Below are 20,812 nucleotides of genomic sequence, written 5' to 3'. Positions count from 1 at the left end.
CGTAGAAGTTTGCATATGGACAGTAAGATTGTCAGTCGAAGTAATGGTCGAAGTGGAGGGGTTATTCTTCTCTGGAAAAAGGAGATTAAGGTGGAGCAAATTTTTGCAGCTCCAAATTATATTGATGTAAAGATAGTGGAAAATCCCCAAAAAATTTGGCGCCTTACGAGGATTATATGGTGAACCTAGATGGGAGCATAGATATCAAACTTGGAGTAAGATCAGGGAGCTCAAGAATAATTCGGAACTACCATGGATGGTGATTGGTGACCTAAATGAAATTGCTTACACTCATGAGAAAGAAGGTGGTAATCAACGGCCGAATGCATTTATGCAAGCGTTCCGTGATTGCCTTCAAGACTGTTCTTTGGAGGATATCGGTTTTTCTGGCGAGCCTTTTACCTGGAGGAGAGGTCGCATCCGTGAGAGACTGGACAGAGTGGTGGCGACTCCCGAGTGGATGGCTCTGAATCCAGGGGCGGTCTTGAAACATCTTCCATGGACACGATCGGATCATAGACCAATATTACTAGATACCGATTACCAACAAGTGGAGGTGGGAATTAATATGGGTACAAAACGCTTTGAAGCAAAGTGGTTAAAGGAGGAAAATTTTAGACAAGAGGTGGTTTTAGCTTGGGAGCGAGCTGGAACGGAGGCGGGGGATGGTGTACTGGCCCGCCTAGGCCGCATGCACTCATCATTGCATGCATGGGATAACAGATTTCTGAAGCAGCCGAAACGTCGGCTTCGAAAGGCTCGACGGGATCTCCGAAAAGCACTAGATGGCCCCATGTCGGATGAAAATGATGTAATTGCAAAGGAGAAAGCAAACCTCATTGAGCTTCTATTAGAAGAGGATGAAATTTATCGGGCGCAAAGGTCTCGGGCAAGCCGGCTTCAATTTGGAGATAGGAACTCCTCCTTCTTTCACAATTTTGCTACCGCAAGGCGTAAGAAGAATTATATTAAGAAACTTAAGAACTCGAGAATGACTCGGGTGGAAGGTACGAGAATCGAAACCTCTCATCTCTCGATTATTTTTCTAACCTCGTTTACCTCCGAGGTCCGGAGCTACTGATCCGGCGCTTCTTGAAAAAATCCACCCCAAAGTTGATCAACATATGAATGAGAAACTACTTGCGCCTTTTACTGTTGAAGAGGTAAAGAAAGCTGTGTTTAGTATTGGGGACTTAAAAGCACCTGGGCCGGATGGACTGCATGCCATTTTCTATAAAATTTTTTGGGATATTTGTGGTACTGAGATAACTAATGAAGTCTTACAAGCTCTGAATACTGGGGTTATTCCGGAAGGATGGAATGATACAACTGTGGTCCTAATACCAAAGGTGGAAATTCCGGAGCTTGTCACCCAATTTCGCCCAATAAGTCTTTGCAATGTCATTTATAAGATCATTTCGAAGATGTTGGCTCTGCGTCTAAAGGGAATTCTGCCTGAGGTAATATCTCCTATGCAAAGTGCCTTCGTCCCTGGACGCCTTATTACTCGATAATATTCTTGTGGCCTATGAATGCATACACTCTATTAAGAATAAGAGAAACGGCCAGGCTGGTAATTGTGCAGTGAAGCTTGATATGCACAAGGCATATGATCGGGTAGAGTGGGTTTTCCTGGAGAATATGATGAGAAAACTGGGCTTTGATGAGAGGTGGATTGCTTTGATGATGGCTTGTGTTAGTACTGTTAGATACAACGTGAGATTTAATTCCGAAGAAACTGAGATTTTTGAGCCTACCAGGGGGCTTCGCCAAGGGGATCCCCTTTCTCCCTATTTGTTCCTTCTATGTGCAGAAGGCCTGTCGAGTTTATTGTTGTATGAAGAAGAGGTTGGTGGCATCGATGGGGTAAGGGTGTGCAGGAATGCACCGTCAGTATCACACCTTTTATTTGCTGATGATTCCCTTATTCTCATGAGAGCGAGATATGATAAATGCAACCTCATTGCAACAAGTTCTTGACACGTATTGTGCAAATTCAGGTCAACTAGTGAGTCTGGCAAAATCTAGCATTTTCTTCTCTCCAAATACAAATGTTATGGCAAGGGTCGAGATTTGTGAAGCTTTGCATATTGATACTGAAGCTTTGTCTGACAAATATTTGGGGTTGCCGGCGATTGTGGGGGCTGACAGGAGTGATTGCTTCCTTCATTTTGTTGAGAGAATAATTGAAAGGATAAATGGGTGGAAAGAAAAACTCCTCTCTATTGCAGGTAAAGAGATCTTATTGAAGGCGGTGGCTCAAGCCATCCCAGTTTATGCTATGTCTCGTGTTCCAAATACCTAAAGGTGTGTGCAAAAGGATGATTGATGCCATTGCAAAATTCTGGTGGGGAGATGATGAGAATAGTAATAAGATGCATTGGCTAGCATGGTGGAAGTTGTGTTATCCAAAGAATGAGGGAGGATCTGGGCTTAGAGATTTCCGGTCTTTCAATCTAGCTATGCTTGCAAAACAAATTTGGAGATTAGTGGATGAACCGAGAATCATTATGTGCACGTGTCTTTGCGGGCTAAGTACTATTCGGATGGAAATATTATGAGGGCTGGCCCTAAGGCTGGATGTTCTTTTACCCGGCGGAGTTCGATGGCAGCATTACCCACCTTCAAACGCGGTTACATTTGGCGGGTCGGTAATGGTGAGAAGATTAATATGTGGTTGGACAGATGGATACCATCTAGTGCTGATGGGAAGGTTACAAGCGTGAGAGGAGGTACTCTTATTACTAAAGTCGAGTGATCTTATTAGCCCCATTACGAGCATCTTGGGATGAACGAGTTACTTAGAGAAATTTTTAATGGTGTGGATGTAGAAAGAATCCCGCAAATTCCATCGAATAATCGGGGCTTTGATGATTTTATTGCCTGGAAAGAGACTAGCCATGGACGATATACTCGTAAAGTCGGGTTACTACATGCAATGGAGATATCAGTTTGGTCCAAATGCGACTCAACTGACTCATCAAGGTGGTTCGGCCCTAAACCCTGTATGGAGGAGTCTATGGAAATTAGATATCCCAAGTAAAATCAAAATCTTCGTATGGCGGGCTCTCCATGGAATTATCCCGCTCAAATGTATTTTGGCTAATAGGCATATTGGGGATTCGGCAGCTTGCCCGATCTGTTTCAGAGATGCAGAAGATATTAGGCACCTCCTCTTTGCTTGTCCTGCGGCGCAAGAACTATGGCAAAAGCTAGAGTTACAACAGCTTATTACTGATGTGGGTCAAAACGAGCTGTCAGGCTCGGTCATCTTAGAGCAGATTATAAGGCTCCCGGATTCCGCATTGCTTGGATTCTCTACAGTAAAGGTAAGGGAAGTGATCCTAACTACGTGTTGGTATCTATGGTGGCTGCGTCGGCGGCGGTCTAGGGACGAGCCGGTTCCCCCTATGGTTAAATGTAAATTCTCAATTCTTGCTATTGTTGCAAATGCGGAGGCAGTGAAGTCCAAGCGAAGCCAATCGGCTGATTCCAAGTGGAGCAAACCGGGTCCAAGAGAGGTAAAGCTGAATGTTGATGCCTCTTTTTGTGAAGATTTACATGCGGGGTCAGCTGGGGTGGTTCTACGAGACTATGAAGGTAAATTTGTTGCTGCTCGTACGCCTGTACTTGCCGCATGTGATCTCGGCGCAAGTGGCGGAAGCTTTAGCTATGAAGGAAGGTCTCTCCCTTGCAAATGAGATGGGCATCGCAAATCTGATCGCGGAGTCCGACTCCCTAGAAACGAGTGGAAGCTTGCTCGACCGGGCATCGGTGGTACAATGATTCAGCAGCTATTTTTGCGGATTGTGTGGACTTGATTGCGGGGCTAGATAATGTGAAGTTTAAACACTCGTCCGAGGGAAGCCAATAAGGTGGCAGATGAGTTAGCTAGGTTTTGCTTTCGAGTTCTAATTCTTGTAATTGGGTCGATGAACCCCCTAGCTTTATCCTACAAACTCTCCTAGATGATGTAACTATTGTGTGATCCGCGCGGCGAGTTCCGGACGCACTCTTTTCCTTCCAGGGTACCTAAGGGGGCTGGAAGGTTTTTAATGAGGCGGCCTGCTGTTTGCTTAATAGAGTGGTATTTTTTCAAAAAAAAAACACGCGACCAAGCAAAGCAAGCAAGATGCACGTACGTGTTTTCAGGTCCCCTCCACCCGGCCTCTTGGTCTGGAGACCGGTTGCTGATGACAGGTCAGACACAACATTCAGCAGTGCAAGAATCATGGAAACACGGATCGGCTTGGATGCAAAGCAAGCCGGATCGGCCGGGCGGACCGCGTACTACGTATACTAATTCTCAATCTTTTTGAAGCTTAGAGCATCTCCACTCGTTCCCCGAACAAGTCCCCGGCGAGCGTTTTTTCCATCCGGACGGCGTAATTCGGCCCAGTCGCGCCCCCGGTTCCTCGTTTTCATCCGGATTTGGCCCTCCATCCATCCGGCGAGCCCACGCCATCCCCGGCCCCCCGGGGAGCGCTCGGGGACTCCGGACGAAATGAAAGCGCGCGTGGCCCCAACTTGTCGGCGACAATGGCCTGGGTTTGTACGGCAATACCCTCGTCTTCCCGATCTACGGCAATACCCTCGTCTTCCCGATCTACGGCAATACCCTCGTCGAACGAAAGCTTTGAACTCTCAAGTGGTGCAACATAGATAGATTATATATATTTCGAATATAATTCGAATGAACATAAAAATTACATATAAAAACTTGAAAACAAACTTAAACTACTTCTTCTTCTTCCTAGATGGCCCCGCCTCATCGTCGGGGCGGCGACGCTTCCGGCTCGTCACCTCCTCGTCGGAGGAAGTTGGGTCCTCCTCCTCGTCAGTGTCCTCAGCCTCTTCGTCGTCCTCCTCGTCCTCCTCCTCCTCCTTTTCCTCGGCCTCTTCCTCGGCCTGCTCCTTGGTCCCTTCGTCCTCCTCCTCGTCCTCCTCGTCGTCATCCCATTCGTCCTCGCTGGCCGGCGGGGGGGAATCGTCGCTGCTGGACGATGCAGCTTTATCCCACCAATGACGCCATCCAGGCGGCTTCCTCTCGCTGTCGGTGTCCGATGGCCAAGAGAGATCGCTCATGGTTGACGGGGGATGGTGAGGAGAGAACAGATGAATGGCGTCGGCCGTCGTAAACCGTATATATAGGTCTCTCGACGAAGAGAGCGGCGGTTGCTCTTCCGCGGAGTTCGTGCTCCATTACGGCGGTTCTCGCATCGAGGCCACTTCGGCCGTTCCCGACGAGTCGTTTGGGCTCTCCAGACCACTTTGCGACGGTTCAATGCGTCGAGGGCACTCCGACGATTGCCCTTCCCGGTGACTGCGCCGTCGCTATGCACGCGGTGGGTGCGCGACCATGGGCTCGCGGCTGGGAAAATGGGCCTCCCCAGGCCACAAAATACATCCATTCGGCGATAACTAACGCCGGATTTCGGCCTGGGGAGCCCCAACGGCTTGGGATGCTCTTATTATCCTCAATCTGACAATCTCCTGCGGACCGCGCGCGTCTAGCTAGTTTCGTCGATCGGTGGCCCGTTCACCGGTTCGTGTGCGCGCGAGAGCGACGTCGAGGCAGCACCATGCGACAGGGCATGGCAGCGGCAGCGGCTGAGCCGGTTAATGGAGAAGATGCTGCCACTGCCATGCGCGCGCGGTACGTACGACGTGACAGCATATCTCGCACCACTGTTCCTTATCGCTCGATGGGTACGTACGTGCCGCCCATCAACCCCGTCAGTGCATTTCTGAATTCGGCTCTCGAGGATGAGGTACACCAATTAGCCGACAGTGGTCTTCCGTGTCAGCGCTACATCCGTCGCTGAACCTCCATAGATATGCTCCGGTTACGCTGTAGGTCCAGGCGAGCGGCAGCCGGCAGGTGGAGCAGACAGCGACGGAAGGGCGCTGCTTCGGCTGGTTGCCGGCCACAGGACGAACAAGAGGCCAGCTGCTGCCGCCGCGTCACGCCGGCCTGTTTTTTCCGGTGGCAGGAATGCGTCGTGCCGAGGTGTCCGTGCGAGCTGCCGACCAAGGAAATCCAGCGCGGCGGGGAATAGACCGGTTGCTTATTTTATGTGGGGTGGATTGGATAAGACCAGAAGGTTTTTCTCCCTGTTCGTCCCGTTGCTATTAGTTTGCTTCATCTGTACTTAGTTAACTAGGGGTTCCTAGGGTTAGAAAGCAAGCAAGTGGTCGTGCCGGAGTGGTTATCGGGCATGACTAGAAATCATGTGGGCTTTGCCCGCGCAGGTTCGAATCCTGCCGACCACGCCCTCCTTTTTTCTCGTTCACTTTCTCTTCATTTTTTTTCGCGCCACTCTTGTCGGTTACTCTGCCTGGGCCATATCGGGTTGCCATTCCCTGCGTGGGCACATATCTCGGCCTGCGCGTGGGCTAACCAGTCACAACTCTACGGCCTGCCATGGCACGCGGGTGTCCTGCCTAACCCGGGCCTGCCTTACTCACTTGTGATGAATCCAGAAGCCCATCTCTCCACTGCACTTCCAGATTTCACGCTCACGCAGAAATCTCTGAACTTCAGCACATGAAAGAAGGACGCTGCTGAGCGTCCCCGGGGGATTAGAATTCCCAGCCCCCGGGTCCCCATCCATCCGATCTAATCATCCAGATCCGTCTGATCGTCCGCCCGCGTGCCTCTCCTACCTTCCGCAGATTACTTTCGATACCAGAAAAGCAAGTCAACACGAGCAACCCACACCGGCAAAAACTCAACACACATACAGAACCAGCCGACGCGCCTACCGACCGCCGCCATCGCCGTTGCTCAGAGCTCTGACGAATCTCGCTGGATCGCAGCCTCGCAGCGCCCTCGCCCAGCTACCTCGTAGCACCTCGGCCGACCAGGGCTAGCAGCACTTCTACCGGCCGCTCGCATCATCGTTGCTGTCTCCGGCAGCATCGTCGCCGGCAGCATCTTCGCCCATGGCTCGCCGCATCGACGTTGCCTCTTGCAGCAACAGCGACGAACCTTTGTAGGTGCGCCGATGAACCATGGTAGCACCGCCTCTTTGCCATGGTAGCAACTAGCAACGCCGCTAGCCCATTGTAGCAAGTCCGTTTCTCCTTTGTAGCATTCGCCTCCTCCGCCGGCAGCAACCGCCTCCGCCATTGGCAGCATCCCTCCGCCGCCGGCAGCAACCGCCTCCGCCATTGGCAGCATCCCTCCGCCGCCGGCAGCAACCACCTCCACCATTGGCAGCATCCCCTCCGCCGCCGGCAGCAACCACCTACAAATAAACGAGCTACCAGTTTTGAAATGTACACTATTTACTATTCTCATATCCACTCATTTGTCATTTTTTTTAGCCTAAAATACTAAGAATTTCACATTAAATAATTGCATGTTTGTAGATTTCATCATTGCTACATTTAGGATCTTTTTTTCAAAAAAAATCAAAACTTAAAAATATGATTTCCGAATTATTAAAAATAAAGAGCTACATGTAGCTCGGCCTCCATTTGTCCTCCCTCTGTCTATAAATGAATGTCTCAACTTTGTCTATAGTTAGATGTAGCTAGATCCATTTTAGTATCTAGCTACATGTAAATTTATTCAAAGTTGACACATTTTTTTATAGACGGAGGGAATAGTTAGCGTTACGTGTCGGTGCATGTTAATATCTTAGTAGTTACTTTCACCATGAGTAGTGTAAGAAAACCAGTGCACTTTAGAAGTCCTTAATTCCGTAAATATTGCCGTAGAGTTTTCAAGACAAGTAATGGAATTTAGCCAATGATGGATAGTGGTTGCACGCTAGGCTAAGCTAAGCTAGGTTGCCAATTGCGAAAACACGCGACCAAGCAAAGCAAGCAAGATGCACGTACGTGTTTTCAGGTCCCCTCCACCCGGCCTCTTGGTCTGGAGACCGGTTGCTGATGACTGGTCAGACACAACACTCGGCGGTGCAAGAATCATGGAAACACGGATCGGCTTGGACGCAAAGCAAGCCGGATCGGCCGGGCGGACCGCGTACTACGTATACTAATTCTCAATCTTTTTGAAACTTATTATCCTCAATCTGACAATCTCCTGCGGACCGCGTGTAGCTAGTTTCGTCGATCGATGGCCCGTCCGTTCACCGGTTCGTGTGCGCGCGAGAGCGACGTCGAGGCAGCAGCATGCATGCGACAGTGCATGGCAGCGGCAGCGGCTGAGCCGGTTAATGGAGAAGATGATGCCACTGCCATGCGCGCGGTACGACGTGACAGCATATCTCGCACCACTGTTCCTGATCGATCGATGGGTACGTGCCGCCCATCAACCCCGTCAGCGCATCTCTGAATTCGTCTCTGGAGGATGAGGTACACCAATTAGCCGACAGGGGTCTTCCGTGTCAGCGCTACATCCGTCGCTGAACCTCCATAGATATGCTCCGGTTACGCTGTAGGTCCAGGCGAGCGGCAGCCGGCAGGTGGAGCAGACAGCGACGGAAGGGCGCTGCTCGGCTGGTTGCCGGCCACAGGACGAACAAGAGGCCAGCTGCTGCCGCCGCGTCACGCCGGCCTGTTTTTTCCGGTGGCAGGAATGCGTCGTGCCGAGGTGTCCGTGCGAACTGCCGACCAAGGAAATCCAGCGCGGCGGGGAATGTTGGATAATTAGGCACAATTTCCATGATTAATTCCAGAATATAAAACATGATGGCAGCAACTACTAACATGTGAAACTCAAACATACTAGATGCATTAATCAACATGAGTAGCAGCAGCGCAAACGGTAAAGCATCCATCGCTAAACAGATCGAGATATGTCGCACGTACCGATCCGGTGGTGGTGGCGGTGGAGGTGTAGCGGACGATGTCGCAGCCAGTAACGTTGTTGATGACAACGTTGTTGACGACGGGGACGACGGGTCGAAGTAGACGGCGTTGAAGACGACGGTAGGCGGCACCGCCCGACTTGGACGGAAGGCGACCCGTGATGAAGAGCTTGAGCGGTCGCGCGAGCGCTTCCCAAAAACCTAATTCGCCCTCTCCCGTACGGGATCGCAAGGACGAGCGGTTCCGGAGACCTGCTCTCCCGTTCGCCGATGCACGTCGGCTCGCGGGATGGAGTAGGCTACGATGGCGGCGCAAGCGCAGAGAGGTGGAAACCCTAACTCGTGTATTGGATGTGTTTACGCGGTAGCCGGACAGGAGATTATATAGGCTCGGGAAACCCTAGGCAACGTGGGCCACGCCCACGTCGCACGAACGTTTTGAGTCGGTTACAGATAGCCCACGATCCGGGAGCGACCCGAACCGACTAACTGCGACGCGTCCGTCTAGGACTCTGTTCGTTTTCCTGAGCTGCAAAAAGTAAGGAAAGTCTTGGCTCGAGGCTCAATCCACTCACCACGAGCGCGGCGCGCGTCGTGTCGTGTCGTGTCGTGTCGAGTCGAGTCGAGTCGAGACGAGACGAGCGAGGAGGAGGAGGAGCGCGCGTGTAGCACTCCTATTCTCACTCTCTTACTAGTGGTGGAACAACCCACCTTATAAGGTGGTCTAACTTCCTCCCAACTTTCCATGTGGGACTAAACTTCCCACCTCTTGCCACTCCCTAGTGAGCTGCCACCAACTTGGGCTCAAACTCACAAGGCTGCCACTATGTGGGCTTTGAGATTTATAGAAAAAACTGAAATCTAATTTGGGCCACTAAAAGTGGGCCCAATATTTCAACAATCCCCCACCAGATCTCAAATCCCATTTAGAGATTTACCAATACTCGCTGCTTGTTTATATACCGAGTGTTTCAGCGGAGACCGTTAAGTTGAACTTCCGCCTAGAACCTTAAGCTACATCCACTCACACTTGAACAATGGACTAAGCCTTGAATTGCAAGTTTTGCGTGAACAGGATTTCACTCAAAGTCATGACCGAGTACATGGCTGCCGGTAGCCTACCCCGCGGGTGAAGCATATGCGTCATACTTCATGGTCTCTTCATGAGTTTACTAGAGATCACCCAAATCTCATAGATTGCGACGTTTAACAATCGGACTCATATAGGTGTGTTATTTCAAGAATGCTCTGTAGGACAGAGCATCTTTGCTAAAATAGCCAACATAAACACATTAAGGCTTGTTGCCAACCTGCCTTACGAGCAAGCGAGAGTTGTGCATCTTCACATAGAGAGGGTTACATAATACTCTCCTCAATTAAACCACTAGTTTGTTCTTCCCGGGTCCTAATTCACGGGATCTCCGATCACAAAGGTTGGGTTACCACTATGGTATAACATCAACGGGTCTCAAACCCATCTCCCTCGATGCACTTTCTATCACATTACGTGATAGTCCCTTTGTAAAGGGATCTGCCGGGTTTTTGTCTCGTTTGAATATATGTAACGGTTATTACTCCGGAGTTTCGCAATTTCCTCGACGGACTTCAAACGTCTCTTGACGTGCCTTGATGACTTCGCGTTATCCTTAGAATTGTTCACTTTGACAATCACGAGCTTGATTGTCACAATTCAAAAGGATTGCCGGAACAGGTTTTTCAACCACAGGCAAGTCCATCAAGAGCTCACGCAACCATTCCGATTCAACAATGGTTGTGTCTAAAGCGATAAGTTCTGCTTCCATAGTTGACCTCGTCAATATGGTTTGCTTACAAGATCTCCATGACACTCGCGCCACCTCCAAAGGTAAATACATACCCACTTGTGGCGTACGGATCAGCTACATCCGAGATCCAATTCGAATCACTATATCCTTCAAGCACGCGTGGATGCCCCGAATAGTGAATCCCATAACTCATTGTACCACATAGGTAGCGCATGACCCTATCAAGTGCATGCCAATGATCGATACTCCGGGTTTGACATGAACCTACTCAACTTGCTAACAGCAAAAGAGATGTCGGGTCTAGTCGCGCTTGCTAAGTACATGAGTGAGCCAACGATCTGAGAATATCTCAATTGATCTATGGCAATCCTCCGGTTCTTGCGTAGTGTCACACTGGGATCATAAGGTGTTGAAGAAGGCTTGCTATCAATATAGCCGAACCGGCTCAAGATCTTCTCAACATAATGGGATTGCGTTAGAGTAATCCCACTCTCATTCTTAATAAGCTTGATGTTCAGAATTACATCGGCTTCTCCTGCATCTTTCATATCAAAGCACTTTGACAAGAAAGACTTGACCTCGTGTATTATTTTCATGTTTGTACCAAAGATCAGAATATCATCCACATACAAACATAGTATAACACCTTCGCCCCCACCATGGCGATAGTAAACACACTTGTCAGCCTCATTGACAACAAAGCCTACGAAGTCAAAGTTCGTCAAACTTCTCATGCCATTGCTTAGGTGCTTGTTTCGAGCCATATAAAGATTTCAGCAACTTGCACACCTTTCTTTCTTCACCTTTTACTACGAACCCATCGAGGCTGATCCATATAGATTTCCTCTTCCAACTCTCCATTAAGAAAAGTCTGTCTTTACGTCCATTTGATGAACGATAAGACCATAGGAGGCAGCCATGGACGGTAGTACTCGAATGGTGGTAAGTCTAGCGACAGGTGAATAGGTGTCGAAGTAATCTTCGCCTTCTCTCTGCGTGTAGCCTTTAGCTACAAGCCGCGCCTTGTACTTCTCAATAGTACCATCGAGTCTTAGCTTCTTCTTGAACACCCATTTGCAGCCCACGAGGCTTGCATCCATGGGGTCGTTTCGATAGCTCCCAAGTTCCATTAGAAAGAATCGAGTCCATCTCATTATGGACGGCTTCTTTCCGGTCATCTCGCATCCGGAGATGCATATGCCTCTGCAATGGACGTGGGAGTATCATCCACAAGGTACACAATGAAATCATCACCAAAAGATTTTTCAATCCTTCGTCTCTTGCTCCGTTTAGGAGCTTCATTGTCATCCTTCTCGGTAACATTCTCATGTGATTGTTCAAAATACTCATTAGATGTACTAGACTCGAGAATTATCTCGGTAGAAATTCTAGCAATGCTATGCATATCTTTCATAGGAAACATATTCTCAAAAAATGTTGCATCACGAGATTCCATAATAGTATCAACATGCATATCGAGTACCTCGGATTGAACTACTAAAAATCTATATCCTACACTCCGAGGAGCATAACCTAGAAAGATACAATCCATTGTCTTTGGTCCAAGTTTGCGCTTCTTAGTAATTGGAATATTGACTTTCGCCAAACATCCCCATGTGCGCAAATACGAAAGTGATGGTTTTCTCCCAGCCCACTCCTCGTAAGGGGTTTTATCTTTATTCTTGTTAGGAACTCTATTCAGGACATGACATGAAGTCAATAAAGCCTCCCCCACCATGCCTTAGATAAACCAGCAAGTGGCTAACATGGAATTCACCAAGTCGATCGGCGTGCGGTTTTTCCTCTCGGCAACCCCGTTTGATTGGGGTGAATAGGGAGGCGTCCTCTCATGAATAATGCCATGTTCCTCACGAAATTCATCAAAAATTTTAGGAAAATATTCGCCACCACGATCCGACCTAAGACGTTTGATCTTTCTCTCTAGTTGATTTTCAACTTCGGCTTTATAAATTTTAAAGTAGTCTAAAGCTTCATCTTTAGTTCGCAACAAATAAACATAGCAAAATCTAGTCGCATCATCAATCAATGTCATGAAATATCTCTTTCCACCTTTTGTCAACACACCATTCATCTCGCATAGATCGGAATGTATGAGTTCTAGAGGTGCCAAGTTTCTCTCCTCGGCCGCCTTGTGAGGCTTCCGAGGTTGCTTTGATTGCACACAACTATGGCACTTAGAACCTTTGGCAATGGTAAAATTCGGAATTAAACTTAAACTCGGATAGCCGAGACATTAAACCAAAACTAATGTGACATAAACGAGAATGCCAAACACCGGTATCATCACTAACATTGCCACAAATATGGTTCACGGACTTATTACTGAAATCGAGAAGCGAAAAGCGGAACAAGCCTCCGCACTCATAGCCTTTACCAATAAATTGTCCAAACTTGGAAACAACTACTTTATTCGACTCTAAAACAACCTTAAACCCATCTCCGCATAGAAGGGAGCCGCTAACGAGATTCTTGTTCATAGTAGGGACATGCTGCACGTTCCTCGACCGCACGATCTTCCCGAAGTGAACTTCGGATCTACCGTGCCAACACCACGAACGAAGCATGTGACCCATTCCCCATCAAGACGGAAGAATCCCGGCGACCTGGTAAGAAGTGAACATGGATATGTCGAGCACACACATGAACATTAGCACCCGTATCAATCCACCAACATGGAGATTGAAATACCGAAAGAACGAGTAAAGAGATTACCGTACCCATCGAGCATTGCTAGCGGTCACCGTGTTGACTTGCCTCCCCTTTTCTTGCGGTCCGCCCTCTCCGGACAAGTCCTTAGAAAAGTGGCCAGCCTCTCCACGGGTAAAGCAGCTCGGATCCGCTTTGTTTATCATCTTCTTCTTCTTGAAGGTTGTAGTCTTCATAGGCTTATTGAAGGAGGGCTTGTTATTCCCTTTGTTCTTGCTGTAGGGTTTCTTCCGCACCATGTTGGCGCTAGACTCGACCCTCTCCTTTCTCGGTATTATCCTTAGCCCGAGCTTTCTCCTCAACATCAAGAGACGCTATCGATTTTCAACCGATATCTCCTCGTCTCTTGTGTTTGAGAGTTGTGGCAAAGTTCCTCCATGAAGGGGGCAACTTAGCGATGATGCATCCAGCCACAAACTTGTCGGGTAAGGCACACTTAAGGAGTTCAAGCTCTTTCGCAATGCACTCGTATCTCATGAGCTTGTTCGACTACGGAACGGTTGTTAACCATCCCGATGTCATGGAAGCTCTCCATGATGTACAGTTCATCGCTCGCATCGGTTGCACCGAACTTAGCATTCGAGTGCATCCCGAGCTCTTTACCATCTCGTTAAGTGCATGTACACATCACACGGACGATCGGCAAGAATACTCGAACGCATCCGACGAAGAGAGTATTGTTTTCCTTGAACTTGTTCCGATCTTGGTCGAGATATAGTTCCTTCGGGTAAACCATCGGTAACTTCGAACACTTTCGGATGAGTAAGCAGAGCATGGCCTTATACTCGCCACCTCTTAAAGTGCACACCGGTAAACTTATCCGGCCTCGGTGCATCGGAAAAACCAGCCATTGTTAACTCGGGAAATTGCCTACAATTAGGTTTTTGGATTGTTGGATAATTAGGCACAATTTCCATGATTAATTCCAGAATATAAAACATGATGGCAGCAACTACTAACATGTGAAACTCAAACATACTAGATGCATTAATCAACATGAGTAGCAAGCAGCGCAACGGTAAAGCATCCATCGCTAAACAGATCGAGATATGTCGCACGTACCGATCCGGTGGTGGTGGCGGTGGAGGTGTAGCGGACGATGTCGCAGCGATGCAACGTTGTTGATGACAACGTTGTTGACGACGGGGACGACGGGTCGAAGTAGACGGCGTTGAAGACGACGTGCAGGCAGCACCGCCCGACTTGGACGGAAGGCGACCCGTGATGAAGAGCTTGAGCGGTCGCGCGAGCGCTTCCCAAAAACCTAATTCGCCCTCTCCCGTACAGGATCGCAAGGACGAGCGGTTCCGGAGACCTGCTCTCCGTTCGCCGATGCACGTCGGCTCGCGGGATGGAGTAGGCTACGATGGCGGCGCAAGCGAGAGAGGTGGAAACCCTAACTCGTGTATTGGATGTGTTCTCGCGGTAGCCGGACAGGAGATTATATAGGCTCGGGAAACCCTAGGCAACGTGGGCCACGCCCACGTCGCACGAACGTTTTGAGTCGGTTACGGATAGCCCACGATCCGGGAGCGACCCGAACCGACTAAGCTGCGACGCGTCCGTCTAGGACTCTGTTCGTTTTCCTGAGCTGCAAAAAGTAAGGAAAGTCTTGGCTCGAGGCTCAATCCACTCACCACGAGCGCGGCGCGCGTCGTGACGTGTCGTGTCGTGTCGTGTCGAGTCGAGTCGAGTCGAGACGAGACGAGCGAGGAGGAGGAGGAGCGCGCGTGTAGCACTCCTATTCTCACTCTCTTACTAGTGGTGGAACAACCCACCTTATAAGGTGGTCTAACTTCCTCCCAACTTTCCATGTGGGACTAAACTTCCCACCTCTTGCCACTCCCTAGTGAGCTGCCACCAACTTGGGCTCAAACTCACAAGGCTGCCACTATGTGGGCTTTGAGATTTATAGAAAAAACTGAAATCTAATTTGGGCCACTAAAAGTGGGCCCAATATTTCAACAGGGAATAGACCGGTTGCTTATTTTATGTGAAGTGGATTGGATAAGACCAGAAGGTTTTCTTCTCTTCGTCCCGTTGCTATTAGTTGGCTTAAGCTGTCTTCAGTTAACTAAGGGTCTCCTAGGCTTAGAAAGCAAGCAAGTGGTCGTGCCGGAGTGGTTATCGGGCATGACTAGAAATCATGTGGGCTTTGCCCGCGCAGGTTCGAATCCTGCCGACCACGCCCTCCTTTTTTCTCGTTCAATTTCTCTTCATTTTTTTTTCGCGCCACTCTTCTCGGTTACTCTGCCTGGGCCATATCGGGTTGCCATTCCCTGCGTGGGCACATATCTCGGCCTCCGCGTGGGCTAACAAGTCACAACTCTACGGCCTGCCATGGCACGCGGGTGTCCTACCTAACCCGGGCCTGCCTTACTCACTTGTGATGAATCCAGAAGCCCATCTCTCCATGTATTTCTCTGCACAAACATATTCCAGATTTCACGCTCACGCAGAAATCTCTGAACTTCAGCACAAGAAAGAAGCATCTTCATACCACGGACGGACCTCGGACCGTTCTCCGCACGTGCGGCTGTTGACGGAACATTCCACCACGAGAGATACATCCTCGGACGACCCGTGAGTAGAATTTCTAGGAGGAGCTAGCCATACCGCAGGAAGATGAATCAATACTCACCCTTTAATTTCAAGGTAGTAGTACCCCGTCGTCTCTGGATGAAAACCATGGTCTCCATTACCATGCCCTCTGGAGAGGACCGTGTAGCAGAATCTTTCCAGTGCATGGAGAGTTGCCATGTTAGCTTATTTGCCGCTTCAACCAACCAACTGCATGTATAGCGGTGACACCAAAAGTTAGTGCATATATACTGTCCGTTCTCTGCTAATTAACTCGTACTGCTTCATGCTTATCCTCCCGTAGAGAAAAACACGATCTTTTCCTAGTTTATCAAGGATATCGAAATTGTACTGCTAGTCAAAGGACTGAACTTTCAGCACTAATTTACCTGCGTCCATCACCTCTGAATATTAGTCCTGGCTTTGGCTTTGGTTGTCCCCGTCGACCGGACCTTCCAACCTCACGCTCACCGCCCGGCGAGGATGACACCGTTATCTTCTCGCGGTCCAGCTAAGCTGTTACACCCGCTGGTATTTTTTTCTTTTTTCGATAAAGTACACCCAGTCCTATTTGACAACTCTATCCATAAGGATTTATTTCTACTTTCAATAACACTATCATTGTTTTTTCTCATGGGTTCGATACTCTTACTTATCAAAACACTAGTACAAATGTTCCCCTATCAATATTTAATTTATGAGCTTAGCTGCTATTTCCAGACCAGGTAAATACAAATGCATTCATGCGATGATGCTACACGATCGTCGAAGCTCACAACATGAAAGACATGATGCCAGACTTTGAAAGAACAAACAGACAAGCAATGCCAATGGTTTATGCAAACTCCTTGTAGGCAACTAATAGTAGTACTCCAGAATATTTAACTCGGTACAGTTGTAATTGATCCTTCTATTTACTTACAAACAAATTAGCCAATTGTTGTAGAAATCTCTGTCTAGATATTTGTTAGACTGCATGTTTTAGATCACTCTAGCAAGATACACAAGGATACCAAAACACTCACGAACTCGAGGACATGTCCAAAGTACATGCAAATGGCATAAATTAATCCGGGTGGACATGTGAATAACTTTTATATGTTATATGTCTAAAGCGATCAATTCAATCATAGGGTACGAAGAGCTCCTGCCTAAAACAAAAAAAAAGTACATATGGTCTCTAATTTGTAAAGCATGTATTATTTCCTACAAAATGTTAATACTGTATAAGTACAATATTCTATCTTAGAATCCAGCTGCGTTGTATATTTGTATTGTTGTAAAAATAAGCAAGATGTCCAGAGATGAATGAGTAAAACTGTTTACTATAAATGACGAAGACAAGGAAAATTGATTAATCATAGATGCAAAGTCGCATGTACTCGTTCACTTGCACTACACCATGAACCAAACCTAAGGGGACCTCTGCTGCCGAGAAAACTCACCTAACATAGCTTGTAACTTATAGGAAAGGGTTTTCTTCGGTAGTTTGGCCTGCGTGCTATAACAATGCTAGCAAATATCTTTGTCGGAAGTCTGTCTATCCCGATACAGTTTAGGTATGTGACTGTCTGAGTTCTCCAATAGGGACGACCCTATTCTGGAAACTGTCGATGATAGATCCGTAAGAGCGATCGACATCAGTATGTCCAGGTGTTTGGGTTCTAGCGGGGTAAATATTTATGCTCTTCTATTACCTGTGTGGTGCTAGTTGGCACTATTGATGTCAAAGTACCCCTATGCAGAGTTAAAAATTGTGAAATTTCACCCCTATAACTTCCTGGTTGGAACTTAGGATGCTTACTTTCATGTGTGGCATCATGATTATAATCTGGTTAATTAATTTAACCACCAGTTTTTTAGAAAAGCATTTCTATCTTACAATTTATATGATTGTGCATAATCGATTTGCTGAGTATGACTCGTCGTATTCACCCAGCTCCCTTATTTTTTTAGTCGCAGTCGACGCTAACGTAAGAACACATAGAAGATTTCGTTATCACAAGATTAGGCTGGACCAGCGGGTGGGAATTGATTAGAGAATTTAGTTCAAATTCTTGTGTAGTTGTAAATAAAGTTGTAAAAATGTTGTATATGAGCTTTTCGAAATTCACTGTGCTAGTTTAAGCCTGCATTTTAGCCTTGCACATGTATAAATATCTCTGGGTATAGGCGCGCGATGGCTGCCTCGTTTAGGCCCGGTCTCGGGGCATGGTAACTTAGGCATGCAACACTCGGTTTGATGCCTATGGAGAGGGGATTTCCAATTCCTAGAGGACAAGGCTGCGGGAAAATTGCCAATTTGGAATGGAAAATTCATCACCACTTCCGGGCGCACCTTTCTTGTTAAATCTGTGATTACCTCCCAAGCCATCTACCACTTTACACCTCTCATATTCCCTTCGGGCACCATCGAGTACATCAACAAGCTAGAGAGGGCTTGGCTTATAAAGCGCAACAACATTTACTAACATGAATCGTACAATTTATTAGGTTTAGGCACCCCCGAAGATAAAAATCTTCGCTTGGCTTGCAATTTAAAATAGAGTGTGGAGGGCTGACCGGCTAACAAAGCATGGTTGGTCTAATTGCGGAGTTTGCCCCTTTGCAGGAGAGCATCGGAAACCATCACTCACTTACTTGTCAATTGCTGATACACCACACGCCTTTTTGGCTTCATCAAGGATTGGGGCATATTAAATACTACTGATGTCCAACAATGGATGGGCCTCTCTATTGAGAGTTGGTGGTTCAAGGTGTCGGGTGACTCAACTATGAACCGCAAAGTGTTTGCTTCTCTCACATTACTCACCTCATGGAAAATTTGGAACGAGCATAATGCAAGAGTTCTTCAAAACAAGCATGCCCCTTCTTTGATCATCCTCGATAAGATCAAGAAAGAGGCTCGGATTTGGGTAACCACATGAGCAAGAAGTTTGAGTGTTTTGATGTCGGAAGAGTAATCGTGTTGTATTTGCCTTTACTTTGATGTAAAATGTTCTTCTTAATGAATGGGTCAAAGCTTTTGGCCCTGTTTAAAAAAAGAAAGTCACAAAATGTTTGTAAAACAGAACCGCCATCCAAAACCACAAGTGAACAAGAGCAGCCAGAACGGTGCTTATGTATGCTTCTAGGAGCAGAATAGGGCATTCATATCTAGAAACGATGAATCAATCCCCACGGTTTGATTTTAAGGTAGTACCCCGTCACTAGTAGAAAACCTCTCATCCATCTAAGCCATTGGTACCGGTTCCCTTACGAACCGGTACCAATGGGGTTATCTATACCGGTTGAATGGCTCTGGCGGGCGAGGAGATTTGGTACCGGTTCGTTAGGAGCTTTCGTACCGGTTCGTTAGGAGCTTTCGTACCGGTTCGTGTTAGGAACCGGTACGAAAGGTCTTCGGACAAAATTCAGACGCGTGGTGGGGCCCGGGCTGGACCTTTGGTACCGGTTCGTAACACGAACCGGTACGAAAGGGTACCCAGCCATATCAAAATCGCCCAGATCGTCCCGAGCCCCCTGTCTGGCTCTCATTTTTCTCTTCTTCCTCACAATCTAAATTTTTCTCCACCTCTCACACTCCAATAATCTTTATTTTTCTCCACCATTTTAACAAGATTAACGGCATGCATCTATCCAAGGGTTAGCAATATCATCCTTTCTTCCAGCGTTCCTAATTTAGCTCATTTCTTTGGTAGTTTAACTCGTACTATTTTTCTAGTGCTAGCAAGGTGTTTGATGAAATGCCTAAGTTAGGGATTTTACTTTTTTATAATCAATTTGAGCTGAAATTATGGTATATTTTGTAGGTTTTAATTAGTATCATCCCCGTCCTCACCGCCGTCGATCGCTAGCGTCGTCCCCTAGCCGGCACCGTACAACCTCGGTGAGCCTCTTCTTTTTTATAAAAAAACTTAGTTTTATGTGATGAACTTGAATATTAATTAAGTTGGTCACTCATATATCCATGATGTTGTGTACTTAATGATTTTTGATATACATATAAAATGCAGATGAGTCGACAATGGATGTACGGTGACCGGGTCCATCCCGAGTTCATTATTGGCATGCATTATTTTCTCAACGTGGCTGAGGCAAACAGGCAGTCGAATGGTTTCATGTATTGTCCATGTAGTTCCTGTAAGAATATGAAGGATTACTCTACCTCGAAGACCCTTCACGTCCACCTGCTGGAGAATGGTTTCATGCCCAGCTATAATTGTTGGACCAAGCACGGAGAAAGAGGGGTTATATTGGAAGACAACGAAGAAGAAGAGGATAGTGACAACTATCCCTTATTCACCGAAGACGGTGGTAGTAGAATGGGGGAAGACGAAGTCTGAAGAAGAGCTCATTTTCGATGAGCCGATTTTTGATGACCCGGATGACGATTTGGGTCGGGCCATTCTTGATGCGAAGATGAACTGCGGAAATGAAAAGGAGAGGTTGAAGTTGGAGAAAATGTTAGAGGATCACAACAAACTGTTGTACCCAAATTGCGAAAATGGTCGGAAAAAGCCGGGTACCACGCCGGAATTGTCTGCGGTGGAAGGCGAGAGAATGGTACTTCGACAAGGGATTTGAAAAGTTGCTGAAAATAATAAAGAAGATGCTTCCGGGGAGAACGTGTTGCCCTCTAGCACGTACGAAGCAAAGAAGGTTGTCTGCCCTCTAGGATTAGAGGTGCGTAAGATACATGCATGCATCAATGATCGCATCCTCTACCGCGGGAGTACGAGAATTTGAATGCATGCCCGGTATGTAGTGCATTGAGGTATAAGATCGGGCGAGATGACCCCGGCGATGTTGAGGGTGAGTCCACCCCCGGGAAGAGGGTTCTGCGAAGGTGATGTGGTATGCTCCTATAATACCACGGTTGAAACGTTTGTTCCGGAACAAAGAGCATGCCAAGTTGTTGCGATGGCACAAAGAGGACCG

At 47.6% G+C, this 20,812-nt stretch overlaps 2 non-coding genes across 2 annotated transcripts; both read left to right on the top strand.

Moving 5' to 3' along the window:
- The first annotated feature begins 6,191 nt into the window (after positions 1 to 6,191).
- Positions 6,192 to 6,273, top strand: TRNAS-AGA. The gene has a single exon. It is a non-coding gene; the product is annotated as a tRNA-Ser (tRNA).
- A 9,124-nt stretch (positions 6,274 to 15,397) lies between these two features.
- Positions 15,398 to 15,479, top strand: TRNAS-AGA. Its single transcript has one exon. It is a non-coding gene; the product is annotated as a tRNA-Ser (tRNA).
- Positions 15,480 to 20,812: the final 5,333 nt, after the last annotated feature.

This window comes from Lolium rigidum, chromosome 1, assembly GCF_022539505.1.
Source record: "Lolium rigidum isolate FL_2022 chromosome 1, APGP_CSIRO_Lrig_0.1, whole genome shotgun sequence".
Classification (NCBI taxonomy): domain Eukaryota; kingdom Viridiplantae; phylum Streptophyta; class Magnoliopsida; order Poales; family Poaceae; genus Lolium; species Lolium rigidum.
This window is presented reverse-complemented; position numbering and strand designations above follow the sequence as displayed.